Source organism: Pituophis catenifer, unplaced genomic scaffold (assembly GCF_029215685.1).
Source record: "Pituophis catenifer annectens isolate HBS135680 unplaced genomic scaffold, rPitCat1.0.hap2 SCAF_3, whole genome shotgun sequence".
In the NCBI taxonomy this organism is placed as follows: Eukaryota; Metazoa; Chordata; class Lepidosauria; order Squamata; family Colubridae; genus Pituophis; species Pituophis catenifer.
This window is the reverse complement of record NW_027256883.1, coordinates 8,002,395-8,017,098: the sequence shown is the minus strand read 5'-3', so window position 1 is coordinate 8,017,098 and position 14,704 is coordinate 8,002,395.

Here is a 14,704-nt window from a genome sequence, read left to right as displayed (position 1 = left end):
AATGAAGATTTGCCCACTATCGAGGAATGGACTTTGAAGATGGCCAGCTTTGCAGAGATGGCGAAGATTTCAGCATATCTAAAAGATCGCTCACAAGAGACTTATGAATGGGAGTGGAAAAAGTGGATAGATTATGTGCAGAACAAATATCAAACTAGGAAGTATCAAATAGCTTTTAACTGAAAGTATTATATAGAGATAGAAATATTTGAATTTTGTGAAGATGAAAAATTATATTGGGGATGGAGGGGTTCAAGTTTTATAAAAAGGGGATTTTGATTGGATTATATTCTGTGGAAGTCCTGGGGGGAGGGGTGGGTTAGGGGGGGTTGGGGAGGGCTAGGGGGGGTTCGGGAGGGTTAGGGTGGTTGGGGAGGTTAGGGCAGGTCGGGGGGGGAAATGGGGAGAAAATGTAATTGTAAAACTTTTGCAATAAAAAAAAAAAGAAAAAAAAAAGAACAAGGGAGGTACTAATACCACTCTGTAAAGCCTTAGTAAGACCACACCTAGAGTACTGCATCCAGTTTTGGTCACCGCATTATAAAAAAGATGTTGAGACTCTAGAAAGAGTACAGAGAAGAACAACCAGGATGATTAGGGGACTGGAGGCTAAAACATACGATGAACAGTTGCAGGTACTGGGCATTGCTAGTCTAGTTCCAGTATTTGAAGGGCTGCCACGGAGAGGAGGGGGGTCAAGATATTTCCCAAAGAACCTGAAAGCCAGACAAGAAATAATGGATGGAAACCGAACAAGGAGAAATTCAACCTGGAAATAAGGAAAATTTTTCTGACAGTAAGAACAATCAACCCATAGAACAGAAGTTGCCTCCAGAAGTTGTGGGAGCTTCATCATTGGAAGCTGTCAAGAAGAGACTGGACTGCTATCTGTCAAAAATGGTGTAGGGTCTGCTTGGGCAGGTGGTTGGACTAGATCAGGGGTGAAATGCTACCGGTTCGCACCGGTTCAGGCAAACCAGTAGCGGCGGCAACAGGTGGTTCAGAGAACTGGTAGCGGCGGCAGTGGCGTGAGGCTCCACCCACCTGCCCAGACGTTGTTAAACAGGTTACAGGAAGTAACCTGTTTTTTACCCTCTGTGCATGCGCAGAGGGTCCAAGCATGGATGTGCACTTCTGAACCGATAGGGAAGGTAAGTAAATTTCACCCCTGGACTAGATGACCTGTAAAGTCTGTTCCAGCTTGTTAATCTGTATACTCTATATCCGTGATGGCAAACCTATGGCATGCGTGCCACAGGTGGCACGTGGAGCCATATCAGTGTGCACGTGAGCTTTGCCCTAGTTCAGCTCCGGCACACAGGTATGTGCTAGTCAGCTGATTTTAGAGCCTTCTGGGCCCACCGGAAGTCAGCAAACAGGCTATTTCCAGCCTCTGAGAGCCTCCGGAGGGGGTGGGGAAGGATGTTTTTGCCTTCCCCAGGCTCCAAGAAAGCCTCTGGAGCCTGGGGAGGGCGAAAAATGGGCCTACTGGGCACACTGTGCCATCGCATGCCAAAAGTGGGGAAAGCACAGGGGTATTGTGCGCGCATGCGCGTGGGGGCAAGGCATACCGAATTATGGGTGTGGGCACACGTGGGTGTGACCCCCACGTGCTCCTCCTGCTTTTGGCACACGAAGGCAAAAAGGTTAGCCATCACTCCTCTATACAGTCTGTAAAGTGTTAACTGAGCCTTAGAAGGCAGAATGCAAAATGAACTTGAAGACAGAGAAAGGGGGGGGGGGGGCAGAACAAAAAAATCAGAATATATAAAAATAAGGAAAGAGAGACCGGTGATGCTGTTGGCAACTATTATGAAAATCAGAAAATAGTATCTCTTGGGTCCATAGGCATCGATAGAGGGATTCAGTGGGCAATTTATGACTCATCTCTTATGGTATATTCATGCCAATGGCATATCTTATATTTGGTCAGATGTTATGATGTAAGCCTAGAATTGCCTTCATGTTGACATCAAGGAGCCTTGGTGGCGCAGCGGACTAAACAGCTGTTAAAGTAGCACTTAGCTGCCAGCTGCCTGCAATTACTGCGAGTTCAATTCTCACCAGGTGAAAGGTTGACTCAGCCTTCCATCCTTCCGAGGTAGGTAAAATGAGGACCCGGTTTGTGGGGGCAATAAGCTGACTTTGTATAAAATAGAACACTGCTTGGGGGGGCCCGAAAACCCTACTAAGCAGGTATATACAAAAGTATGAAGGCTATTGCTTAATGCATTGTAAGCCACCCTGAGTCTCCGGAGAAGGGCGGCATATAAATCGAACTAATAAATAAATAAAATAAATTGTGACTTCCAACAGATACCTCTATTTGTCAAGGTTCCAAGTAACACCCGCAACGAAAGAAGACTCCAAGGCTAGAAATTCCTCAAAGTTCCATTTTATTACAGATGTCATATTGGCACATCTGGGGAAAACCCGAATCTGAAAGCTTCCAGTTTTTCCCCATCCATAGAAAAGCCCAAGTCCCTGCCCAGCACCCACATGTCCATCACATGGGTCAATCAATGGACCGTCCCAACTGGAGATGCTTCTCGGTCACACCACTCCAGGTGCAGGGCAAAATGTCCTTGACTCTCAGAGAATGGAATGTTATTATGAATATATATCTCCCCTACTCCATACAATCCCCCCTCCCAGTTTTCCACAGCACTAAATGTGGCAGGCCTGAAGATCCAATGCAAAAGATGGCTTCCAGATCTGACACTATTCTTGCCTAAAATATAATAATTTGAGGAAATAAACCAATAATGCAGGATGCAACCTTGATATAAGAACTCCATAAAGTACTGCCGATAACTCATCTGCCCCATATCTTCTCCCAGGATCATGTGGTTGATCCCAGCAGCTGCTGCATGATCCTATAAAATGATAGGGTGCTCAAAACCACTCTAAAGGTAAAGGTAAAAGTTTCCCCGCACATGTGTGCTAGTCGTTTCCAACTCTAGGGGGCTGTACTCATCTCCGTTTCAAAGCCGAAGAGCCAGCGCTGTCCGAAAACGTCTCTGTGGTTATGTGGCTGGCATGACTAAACCTCAAAGGCACACGGAACGCTGTTACCTTCCCACCAAAGGTGGTCCCTATTTTTCTACTTGCATTTTTTATGTGCTTTCGAACTGCTAGGTTGGCAGAAGCTGGGACAAGTAACGGGAGCTCACCCCATTACACAGCACACTAGGGATTCGAACCGCTGAACTGCCGACTTTTCGATCGACAAGCTCAGTGTCTTAGTCACTGAGCCACCACGTCCACTTTAACCCACTCAAAACCACTCTAGATTTCTGTTAATCTTATCTGGTTGCTAAATAAACCAATGCTGGGAGTTTAAACATGGGGATGCCAGTAGATTTTCTAGTCCCAGACAGATTTTTGTTACGCGATTCTTCTTGGTTCACATGAATGGTTCAAAGATTTTGGTCAGCAGGGCAAAACAGGGCTAAAAATAGAACCAAGGTTCTTTCAGCTGTAGACAGAATCGAGACAGTGTGAATGATGAATCAGTGGAATGACTTGCCTCTTACACGAATGGATGTTCCATTGCTGGAAATTTTCAAGAAAAGATTAGACAATCATTTGTCCTGGATGGCATAAGGACTCCTGCCTTGGACTTGGGCTTCGAATAGAAGACCTGCAAGATCCCGGTCATGCTCCCTGCCGGAGTCTGAATCTGAGGCGGAAAATGAGCTGGAACAAGAACTGACAGTGAGTGAGAGGGCAGCTCCGTTGGCCTTGGAGGAAACTGGGGAAGGGCAGAGTCAGTCCAGGCAAGGCTGTTCGGAATTAGCAAAGCCTGCAGTCAGGGAGGAGAGACAGAGCTCAGACAAGGCGCAAGAACCACCCCCTCCTGATGCAAGGGCTAGGAAAGTGCAGAGAAGGCGGGATCAGTGCAGGCAGAAAAGGCCACGTGCGAGGGAGAGTGCCCCGCCCAGCTTCACCAGGAACACTTGGGGAATGAGACTTAAGGAGACACCGTGGGGAGGGGACATTTGTCGGGAACAAACCAGGGGTGAAATGCTCCCGGTTCAGACCGGATCGGACGATGCGGTAGCAATCATGGCGGGTGGTTTGGCGACCCAGTAGTGATGGCGGAGTGAAGCTCTGCCCACCTGCCTGGGTGTCATTACTTCCTGGTTTTAACCAGGAAGTAATGTGTTCTTTACCTTCTGTGCATGCGCAGGTTTTACACATGCGTAGAAGGTCTGCGGGCGCATGTGACGCATGCACACACTTCTGAACTGGTAAGGAAGGTAAGTAGATTTCACCCCTGGAACAAACGCTGAGTTCCTGAAATGTTGTGTGGTGGCAGCCAAGAGTCCTTGCCTTCCTTGTTGGCGTTCTGGACTAATTATCTGGATCTTCTGCTCCCTGAATTCCTTGCTTGGCTCTTGTTTGGCCAAATACTTTTGGGATTTATTGCCGTTGCAGACAGAGCTGGGCTGGACTAATTGCAGCCAGAGGCTGTTTGAGGTTTGTGTAAGGGTTTGTTCTCACTCTGCGTTAGGACCGGCCAGTAACGTGGGAGCATTTGGGGAGATTTGGAGCAATAAAGGGGCTCTTTGAACTACCAGCTGTTTGTGTTATTTCTGTGCCATGCCCTGGGTCATCACAATCCCTTCCGGCCCAGTGATCCTAAAATTGTACGAGTGCGGATGTAAAGAATGGTTGAGGCAACATAACTGCTCATAAACCCATAGCTCAAGGGGGCAACAACAAAAGGATAGGAGGGAAGTTCTGGAATCATTTGAGTGGATTTTCTTTTATAGTGCATCATTTTGGGATTTTTTTAAATCAAGAGAGGTCTGTTGCAGCTAACAGAAACCAGGTAACACTGATTAAAACAACATTGGCACATAATTTTGAGCTTACAATGTTCTAGCATGATTCACTTCCTCAACTAGAAAGGGAAATGAAACCTGCACCAAATATACATGTTTTCAGAGATGTTGTATTTCCTTCGTCATTTAATAACAACATGCAAACATCTACATGCACAATTAGTTTCGACATGATGTTTTCCTATTATTCTGAAGGTTTGTTATTATTTTTTTAAAGGAAATGAACATAAATTATATTCTGTTACGCAAACTGTTACTTGAACAGAACAAGATTTCCAATTAATCAGGTGATATCGCACATAGAAACCATCTAATTATAGTTTCCACATATGCACCAGTACAATCTGGCGTTGAACATTTGATGCATCCTAGGATCAACAAGGCATTAAATACGGCACTACCCGTAAATCAGAAATTTCAATATTCTCACCCAAGAGTCCAAGCAGAGAGCATGCATGTTGCATGTGTTGGCATCTCCTTAAATCAATTTTATCTTTTCCAGGAATTGCACCCAGGAAAAGAAGTAGCTTCTTTAAGGAGTTGCTGATAATTCCAGCATACAGACCCATGTTTACTCAAAATCATCTTTTCGCCCTTGAATCTGGTACAAACAAGAAGCACAAATTCAGGCAAAATCTGACCCCTATTCTGATTTCATCTGGGTGTACCGACTACAGGTAGATCTCAATATACAACCACAATTAAGCCCAAAATATCCATTGCTAAGTGAGACAGTTGTTAAATGAATCACTGTAGTTGTTCGGTTAGTACAGGGGTCGGCAACCTTAAACACTCAAAGAGCCACGAAGATCCTAACCGGAAGCCCCCCGTTCAATTCTGGAGCCGACCGGAAGTCCGGGTCCCCCACCATAGAGTCTGCTCCTAGCATGTCATCCTTTTTCCTCTACCTGTCCTAACCGAAAGTCCTATCAATTGTGGAGCCGACCAGTGACAAGGAGCCACAGCAGAGGGATGAAAGAGCCACATGCGGCTCCAGAGCCGCGGGTTGCCGACCTTCGGGTTAGTAACACGATTGTAAAGTGAATCTGGCTTCCCAGATGCTTGTCAGAAGGTCACAAAAGGTGACCCCCCCCCCCCAGGACACTGCAACTATCACAATTATGAACCAGTTGCCAGGGGTTTGAATTTTGATGAAATGATCGTGGGGATGCTGCAACGACACCTATTACTGTTAGTATACTCTTTGCTTTCTTTTAAAGCAGTTATTTTACTTCTAGTTGCAGGTCTTTTCTTACAAGTTTAGAAGAGTTTGTGGGAACCCTAGGGCCACAGGAGCCAGAATTTTACTTTACAGCATATTAGCTCTGTAGATATATTTTAATACATGAAAATAGCAGGGAGGGCATGGATATATTAATAGAAGAGTCAACGGGTAAATGAATCACTCTAAAAGCTATGTTGGAGACCCAGGTCACAGTTAATTAGTTAATTAGCCTAAGAGTGCCTTCATGAGTTTCCTAGTGTTTGCAAATAATTTAACCCTGTACCTACTTCAGTGTAGAACTGGTCAGCGCCATCATTGCTGTTTTGATTATTCTTTCATAAAAGGTAAAGGTTCCCCTCGCATATATGTGCTAGTCGTTCCTGACTCTAGGGAGTGGTGCTCATCTCCGTTTCAAAGCCAAAGAGCCAGCGTTGTCCGAAGACGTCTCCGTGGTCATGTGGCCGGCATGACTAAACACCAAAGGCACACAGAACGCTGTTACCCTCCCACCAAAGGTGATCCCTATTTTTCTACTTGCATTTTTTACGTGCTTTCGAACTGCTAGGTTGGCAGAAACTGAGACAAGTAATGGGAACTCACCCCATTACACGACACACTAGGGATTCGAACCGCTGAACTGCCAACCTTTCGATTGACAAGCTCAGCCACTGAGCCACTGCCTCTCTTTCATTTCTCTTTCATAGCAAGGGAATATTTTTTTAAAAAAATAAAAAGAATACAAAACCAAGGAAGTAATAAGCAAAAGAAAACCTGATCTCATGTTTTAGATGATTCCAAGCTCATTGCCTTTCATCGCTGGTCCTTAAACATTAGTGGTCCTCTTTGATTGCTTTGCTATTTTTTAATGGATAGACCAGAATGCCCCCCAAAAATAAATAAATGCAGATTACCATAGGTCATGCAGCACTAAGGGCTGCCCCCAGGGTTGGTATTCACAATTATTATTATTATTATTATTATTATTATTATTATTATTATTATTATTATTAATTGAATTTATATACCGCCCTACTCCGAAGGACTCAGGGTGGTGAACAGCCAAATAAAATACATATAATACAAATGTTAAAAAACCATTAAAATACAATTAAATAATTGGCCCGAAAAACGAAATTTAAAACACCCCAATTCATAAGACAAATTTAAAATTTAAGAATTTTAATAATTTTAAAAAGTTTAAAAGAGAGGTTAGGCCAGGCCAGCCTGCTGGAAAAGAAATGTTTTGATGGCACAGCGGAAAGCGCGCAGGTCCGGGATCCTCCGTATCTCCGGGGGGAGCTCGTTCCAGATGGCGGGTGCCCCAACAGAGAAGGCTCTCCCCCTGTGGGCCGCCAGTCGACATTGTTTGGCCGACGGCACCCTGAGGAGCCCCTCTCTATGGGAGTGTACTGGTCGGTGAGAGGCCACTGGTGGCAGAAGGCGGTCTCGTAGATACCCCGGTCCTAAGCCATACTTTCCTTATAGTTCGCAAATGTGTGCATGTCCACGCATGCGCCCGGCCTTCCGGGCATTCACTTTGCTGGCACGTGCGCCTTCCATGCATGCGCCCGGCCTCAAAAACGTGCCTAAACAGGATGGCATAGAGTCAGAATGGGTGGGCAGGCCCACCAGTGATTTCCGCTACCGGTTCGGGCGAACCAGTCTGAACCAGCTGAATACCACCTCTGGCTGTGCCATAGCTGTTTGTTTTCACGAGGTTCTGTCTTTGTCAGATAATAACAGCAAGAAGTAGTAAAGGAGTTGTGGACCTATGGTGGTGGTATCATTTGATCCCTACCAAGATTAACAGGATAAAAGATGTAGCTGTGGAGCATAGTTGTGGGGAATGTAGAGAAAAGTAGATCTACAGAATTATAGAAATGCTTCACTTTAGTACACTTTTTACTGGCTTATTCGATGAGGAAATAGGCAAGGTTTCTTGTTCAGCTTTTCTTCATATTCTTCAAATTTGTATCCCTTTTGGAAGGACAATATTAACTGGGAAATATTGACTAGAAAGTAAAACTAGACACACACTTGTGGGTCATCCCAACTGGACAAAAATGCTTTATCACACTTGGGCCTTTCAGAATAGAATAGAATAGAATAGAATAGAATAGAATAGAATAGAATAGAATAGAATAGAATAGAATAGAATTACAGAGTTGGAAGGGACCTTGGAGGTCTTCTAGTCCAACCCCCTGCCCAGGCAGGAAACCCTTCAGACAAATGGTTATCCAACATCTTCTTAAAAATTTCCAGTGTTGGGGCATTCACAACTTCTGCAGGCAAGTTGTTCCACTTATTAATTGTTCTAACTGTCAGGAAATTTTCCCTTAGTTCTAAATTGCTTCTCTCCTTGATTAGTTTCCACCCATTGCTTCTTGTTCTACCCTCAGGTGTTTGAAGAATAGTTTGACTACCTCTTCTTTGTGGCAGCCCCTGAGATATTGGAACACTGCTAGTATGTCTCTCCTAGTCCTTCTTTTCATTAAACTAGACATACCCAGTTCCTGCAACCGTTCTTCATATGTCTTAGCCTCCAGTCCCCTCATCATCTTTGTTGCTCTTCTCTGCACTCTTTCTAGAATCTCCACATCTTTTTTATATCATGGCGACCAAAACTGGATGCAATATTCCAAGTGTGGCCTTACCAAGGCATTATAAAGTTGCCTTGTTTGCCTATACAAACATTATAACACTTTATAATGTTTTAACAACAGAGCTTTAACAACAAAAGATGGAGTTCTCATTGAGCAACTATTGTTTGACATTTTGGTCACCCCAAACACAAAACAGATGTTGAAACTCTAGAAAGAGTGCAGAGAAGAACAACAAAGATGATTTGGGGACTGGAGGCTAAAACATATGAAGAACGGTTGCAGGAACCGGGTATGTCTACTCTAACAAAGAGAAGCACCTGAGGTGGGGTGAAATCTACTTACCTTCACAACCGGTTCAGAAGTGCACACGCTGAGCTTGGACCCTCTGTATCACGTGCACATTTAGACCCTCTGCACATGTGCAAACCCTTCTGCACATGTGGAGAGGGTAAAAAACAGGTTACTTCCTGGTTAAAACCAGGAAGTAACAACGACCAGATAGGTGGGCAGAGCCTTGTGCCACCATCACTACCAGTTCTCCGAACCACCTTCCGCCATCGCTACGAGTTTGGCTGAACTGGTCCAAACCAGGAGCATTTCACCCCTGACCTGAGGGCAGGACAAGACGTAGCAGATGGAAGTTTATCAAGGAGAGATCCAACGTAGAACTATGGAGAAATTTCCTGAGGGTCACAATTATTAATCAGTGGAAGGACTTGCCTTCAGAAGTTGTAGGTGCTCCATCACTGGAAGTTTTTAAGAAGAGAGTGGACAACCATTTGTCTGAAATGGTATATGGTCTCCTCTTGAGCAGGGCCTTAGAAAATCTCCTTCCAACTCTGTTATTCTGTAACTCTAAAATATTATCAAGTTTGCACAATTGGCCTACTGGTCACCCTCCAGATATACCATGGATTATCCATTCCATAATTTTCCACCAAAGAGCTCAAGCTATAATTTGCAATTCCTGGAATCACAACTTGATTTATCTAGAGAATCATTTGCCGAGAGATGCTTATTTATATGCCGCTGACAGATCTATGGCTTGATTTCCAACTGACCTGGCATTGCCTGTGGATCCTGGCTGTCTGATTCAGCAAGAAGAAGACATTCAGTCCAAAACTGGCTTGCACTCTGCTGACACCGAAGAGGGAAAAATACCACTGAATTGTCCAAGTTGTGTTGGACGCTTGCCGCTTTTGTCTAATGAAAGAGTCATCTCTAGCTTGACGTTTAGTAGTGCAATTAACATCCTTGCCCTTTCAAATGTGTAGTTTTATGCTTTAGTCAACACAGAGAAGTGGTAGTAATTTATTTATTTATTGGTTAAGACAAAAACAAAAAAGCAATAGAGGTGAGAGAAATACTTCAGAAGGCATCAATGCATCATTTTTTTTCTCTCTTTCTAACTAGCTTCAAAAGAACTCTGGCCAATGAATGACCTAATAATAGGGGTAGAATTCTCCCTTGAATCTGATCAAATGAGAAATGTGCAAAGCAATTAAAATCTGGCTCATATCTCTGATTTCATCCAAGTCTAATCAAAGAGTTGTAAACCTAATCTTGCATAGCTTCTTCTTCGGTAATATTACACTACTAACCAGAACATACAAAACATTTGCTAGACCAATTCTTGAATACAGCTCATCTGTCTGGAACCCGCACTACGTATTGGACATTAATACAATTGAATGTGTCCAGAAATATTTCACAAGAAGAGTCCTCCACTCCTCTACTCACCACAAAATACCTTATGCCACCAGACTTGAAATTCTGGGCTTAGAAAATTTAGAACTATGCCACCTTCAATATGACCTAAGCATAGCTCATAAAATCATCTGCTACAATGTCCTACCTGTCAATGGCTACTTCCGCTTCAACCACAACAATACACGAACACACAACAGATACAAACCTAAAGTGAACCGCTCCAAACTCGATTGCAGAAAATATGACTTCAGCAACAGAGTGGTCAATGCCTGGAATGCACTACTTGACTCTGTGGTTTCATCCCAAAACCCCCAAAATTTTAACCTTAGACTATCTACTGTTGACCTCACCCCATTCCTAAGAGGTCTGTAAGGGGTGTGCATAAGAGCACCAGCGTGCCTACCGTCCCTGTCCTAATGTTCCCTTTAATTGTATTCATTTTATGTATCCAATTCATGCTTATACTTATATATATTACCTAATACGTTCTTGACAAATAAAATAAAATAAATAAAAATAAAATAAAATCTAATTCAGTTGTGCATGGAAGGTAATAGATCAGGTTTCAAAAGAAGTCTTGAACTGATAGAAGAGAGTATTTGTAGCTCAGTGTTGAACTGGGAGTCCTTGCTGCTCTCGGAGTGTGATTATTTTCTTGCACACGTTCACTAGTATATAAATAGAGAACAAACTTCACTCATTTCTAGCACCGATGACGTTATCCAGTTCGGTAATGAAACAACCAAGCTCCAAGAGCACTCAGGACCCCACAGAAATGTTGGAGCAAAATGAGATCAAGCAAGATACTTATGCCCATAAGATGAGTTAGCTACATCTCCTTAGTTCATCTGCATGCTGTCAGTCAAGACTTGAAAAGATCATTCACTGTTCACCTAGGAACCATTTGCACTTCAGTTTGAGATGCAGACAACACAGACTCAACCCCAACAGCCTGCAAATGTGTTCAACAGGGAAGGGACACAGGCAGTGGTGGGATTCAAGTAATTTAACAACCGGTTCTCTGCCCTAATGATTTCTTCCAACAACCAGTTTGCCAAACTGCTCAGAAAGTTAACAACCGGTTCTCCCGAAGTGGTGCGAACTGGCTGAATCCCATCATGGGACACAGGGCAGAAAAACATCCTGCAGCCAAGAAGTCTCCACACCTATTTGCACCACTCAAGTGACCCTGAGGATGCAGACAAACCTCCAAGTGGCCTCAATGACTCTTTCAAAGGATGCAAATGACCAGCTGTCTGCAAGGAGTATAAATCCTTCCATTCCCCACCATCCAGTCAGAGCTGAAAAAGCTTCTTGGACGAGAAGCAAAATGTCTTCAAAAGAAAAAAACAGGAAAGTCCAGTTGTCTCCTGAAAAAAAGCACCTTTGGGACAACTATGACCTGCATGGCCGAGAATCTCCATAGACAATTCACATGACACAATGACCAAATCAATAACCATCTTGGCATGATGGATTGGTTCTTATATTAGCAATAGCAATAGCACTTAGGCTTATATACTGCTTTGATACAGCCCTCTCTATGTGGTTTTACAGGGTCAACCTATTGCCCCCAACAATCTGGGTCCTCATTTTACCCACCTCGGAAGAATGGAAGGTTGAGTCAACCTTGAGCCCGGTGGGATTTGAACTGCCAAATTGCAGGCAGCCAGCAGTCAGCAGAAGTAGCCTACAATGCCGCACTCTAACCACTGCGCCACCGAGGCTCGATTGGACCAAAGTCAGGTTTATCCTCAGTAATGGAAACTCATTGGGCCATCAATAATACTCAGGCCCATCAAACTCACAGTGTTGTTGTTGTGGGGATAAATGAAGGGCGTTTTTTCCCAGATAAACTGCTTGAGTTCCTGAAGTAAAGGCCAAAAACCTCCACCAGCATTTCATAACAACAAATACTAATAAATAATTCTTGTAGAGATTTCCTACAGAAGAAAAGTGGCTCCCTCTCTCTGGAACATCATCCCTCCAGAGATTAGAATGGCCCCCTCTCTAACACTCTTCTGGAAGGCGCTGAAGACCAGATTCTGCCAGTGGGCCTGCAGAACCCAAAACGGGATGGAACCAGGAATGGGATTCAAAAATTTTAGCAACCGGTTCTCTGCCCGGTTGCTGGGTGGGCATGACTATGGTAGGCGTGGCCTACTCGGCCTCCTGCACCAAGGTGTGGGGGGGTGTTTTTGCCTTTCCCAGGCTCCGGAGTCTTTCCTTGAGCCTCCGGGAGGGCAAAAACAGCCTCCCGTGGCTCTGGAGGCCCTCCAGAGGCCAGAAATGGGCCCATTTCTGGACTTCTGGAACTTCCGGGAGGCCCATTTTTCACCCTCCCAGAACCTCTGTGTGGGCACTGCACTTACCTGGCATCCAAAATGAGCCACGTGGAGACTCCTGGGAGGGGTGGGGTGGGGTGGGAGGGGCCAGCCAGTCCTTGCAACCACCGGTTTGGCAAACCAGATGTAAAATTAGCATCTGGTTGGCTCAAACCGGTCGGAACCAGCTGAATCCCATCCCTGGATGGAACCCATTAAATCGCAGGTGTGATGTGTTGTCGCCGGGGTGAGTGGGCTATTATATTATATTAATTTATTATTTGGTTATCTTCTTTTATTACTTTTATTTTTATATATATATACAGTGTTTTTATACCCCCTGTAAGCCGCCTTGAGTTGCCATGTGCGAATAGGCAGCAATATAAATTTTCTAATAAATAAATAAAAGTGCAGGGAATAAGATGCAGAAACCCCAATCTAGATTGTTTGGGATAAGAGGCGACTTCCTAAATGTCAGAGCATCAGAAGAACAATTTATTCAGAGTGTTTAGTGGATATTTTCAAATTGAGGTCAACTGTCCAGTAGGGAAGAGATCTTTAATGGAGGAACACATTGGCTTTGCAATCCTATGTGGCCCCTTTTTCCCCATACAATTATTCCAATTACTATAACTTGTAGAAGGTGATGATCGTTTTTATCTGACACTTACTCAAACCTGCCTGATCACAGTTCGGTGTAAACCTAGATCTGCTGATTATATGAAGGCCTTGCATAATCTTCTATTTGAAGTAAACAAATTCTATTTGAAGTAAACAAAGCATGCTCTCCCCACTTCTCTTCTCTCTGTATACCAATGACTGCATCTCTAATGATCCATCTATTAAACCACTGAAGTTCACAGATGACACACCAGTGATCTGTTTCATTCGACACAATGGTGAATCCGCATACGGACGGGAGGTTGAACAACTAGCCTTCTGGTGCGACTGGAACAATCTGGAACTGAACACACTCAAAACCAGAAAAATTGTGGTAGACTTCAGGAGAAACACTCCCATACTTCCACCTCTCAAAATACTAGACAACACAGTATCAACAGTAGAGACCTTCAAATTTCTAGGTTCTACCATATCGCAAGATCTAAAATGGACACCTAACATCAAAAATGTCATCAAAAAAGCACAACAAAGAATGTTCTTTCTGCGACAACTCAGAAAGCTCAAACTGCCCAAGAAGCTGCTGATCCTCTTCCATCCCTCTGCTGAGGCTCAGTCACCGGTTGGCACCACAATTTTGAAGAGCTTCCAGTTAGGGAGGGAAAAGCACGGCGCACCAGGAGGAGACTCTATGGCCATGATGGCGAACCTATGGCATGTGTGCCAGAGGTGGCATGCAGCGCCCTCTCTGGGCACATGAGCCATTGCCCCAGTTCAGCTCTGCCACACATAAGTGTGCTTCTTCCACCAGCCAGCTGGTCTTCAGGCCTCTGCCGCACATGTGTGGGGGCTGTCTGCACATGTGTGATGGGAAGGGCACGTGTGGGGGTCTGTGAGTGCATGTGTGGGGATGGGATGCATGTGGGGGGCCCGTGTGCACATGCATGAGGTGGGGCACATGCGTATGGCACGTGTGCATGTTTGGGGGCAGTATGGATGTGCAGGGCCCACACTCACATTGCATTTTGGGGGTTTCGGCACGCATGCATGCATTTACACACACACGCACGCTTTGGGCACTTAGTCCGGAAAAGGTTACCCATCACTGCTCTATGGCAAGGAGCAGGTTTTCCGACCAGCGTACCTACCATCCCTGTCCTACTGTCGCCACTTATTTGTATTTATTTGTTCATATTCATACCTGCTATCTTGTACATGTTTGACAAACTAATAATAAATAAAATAAATAAATAAATTGATAGGACTTTTGGTTAGGACAGGTAGAGGAAAAAGGACGCCGCGCTAGGAGGAGACTCTATGGTGGGGGAACTGGACTTCCGGTCAGGAGAGGAAAAAGAATGCCATGCTAGGAGG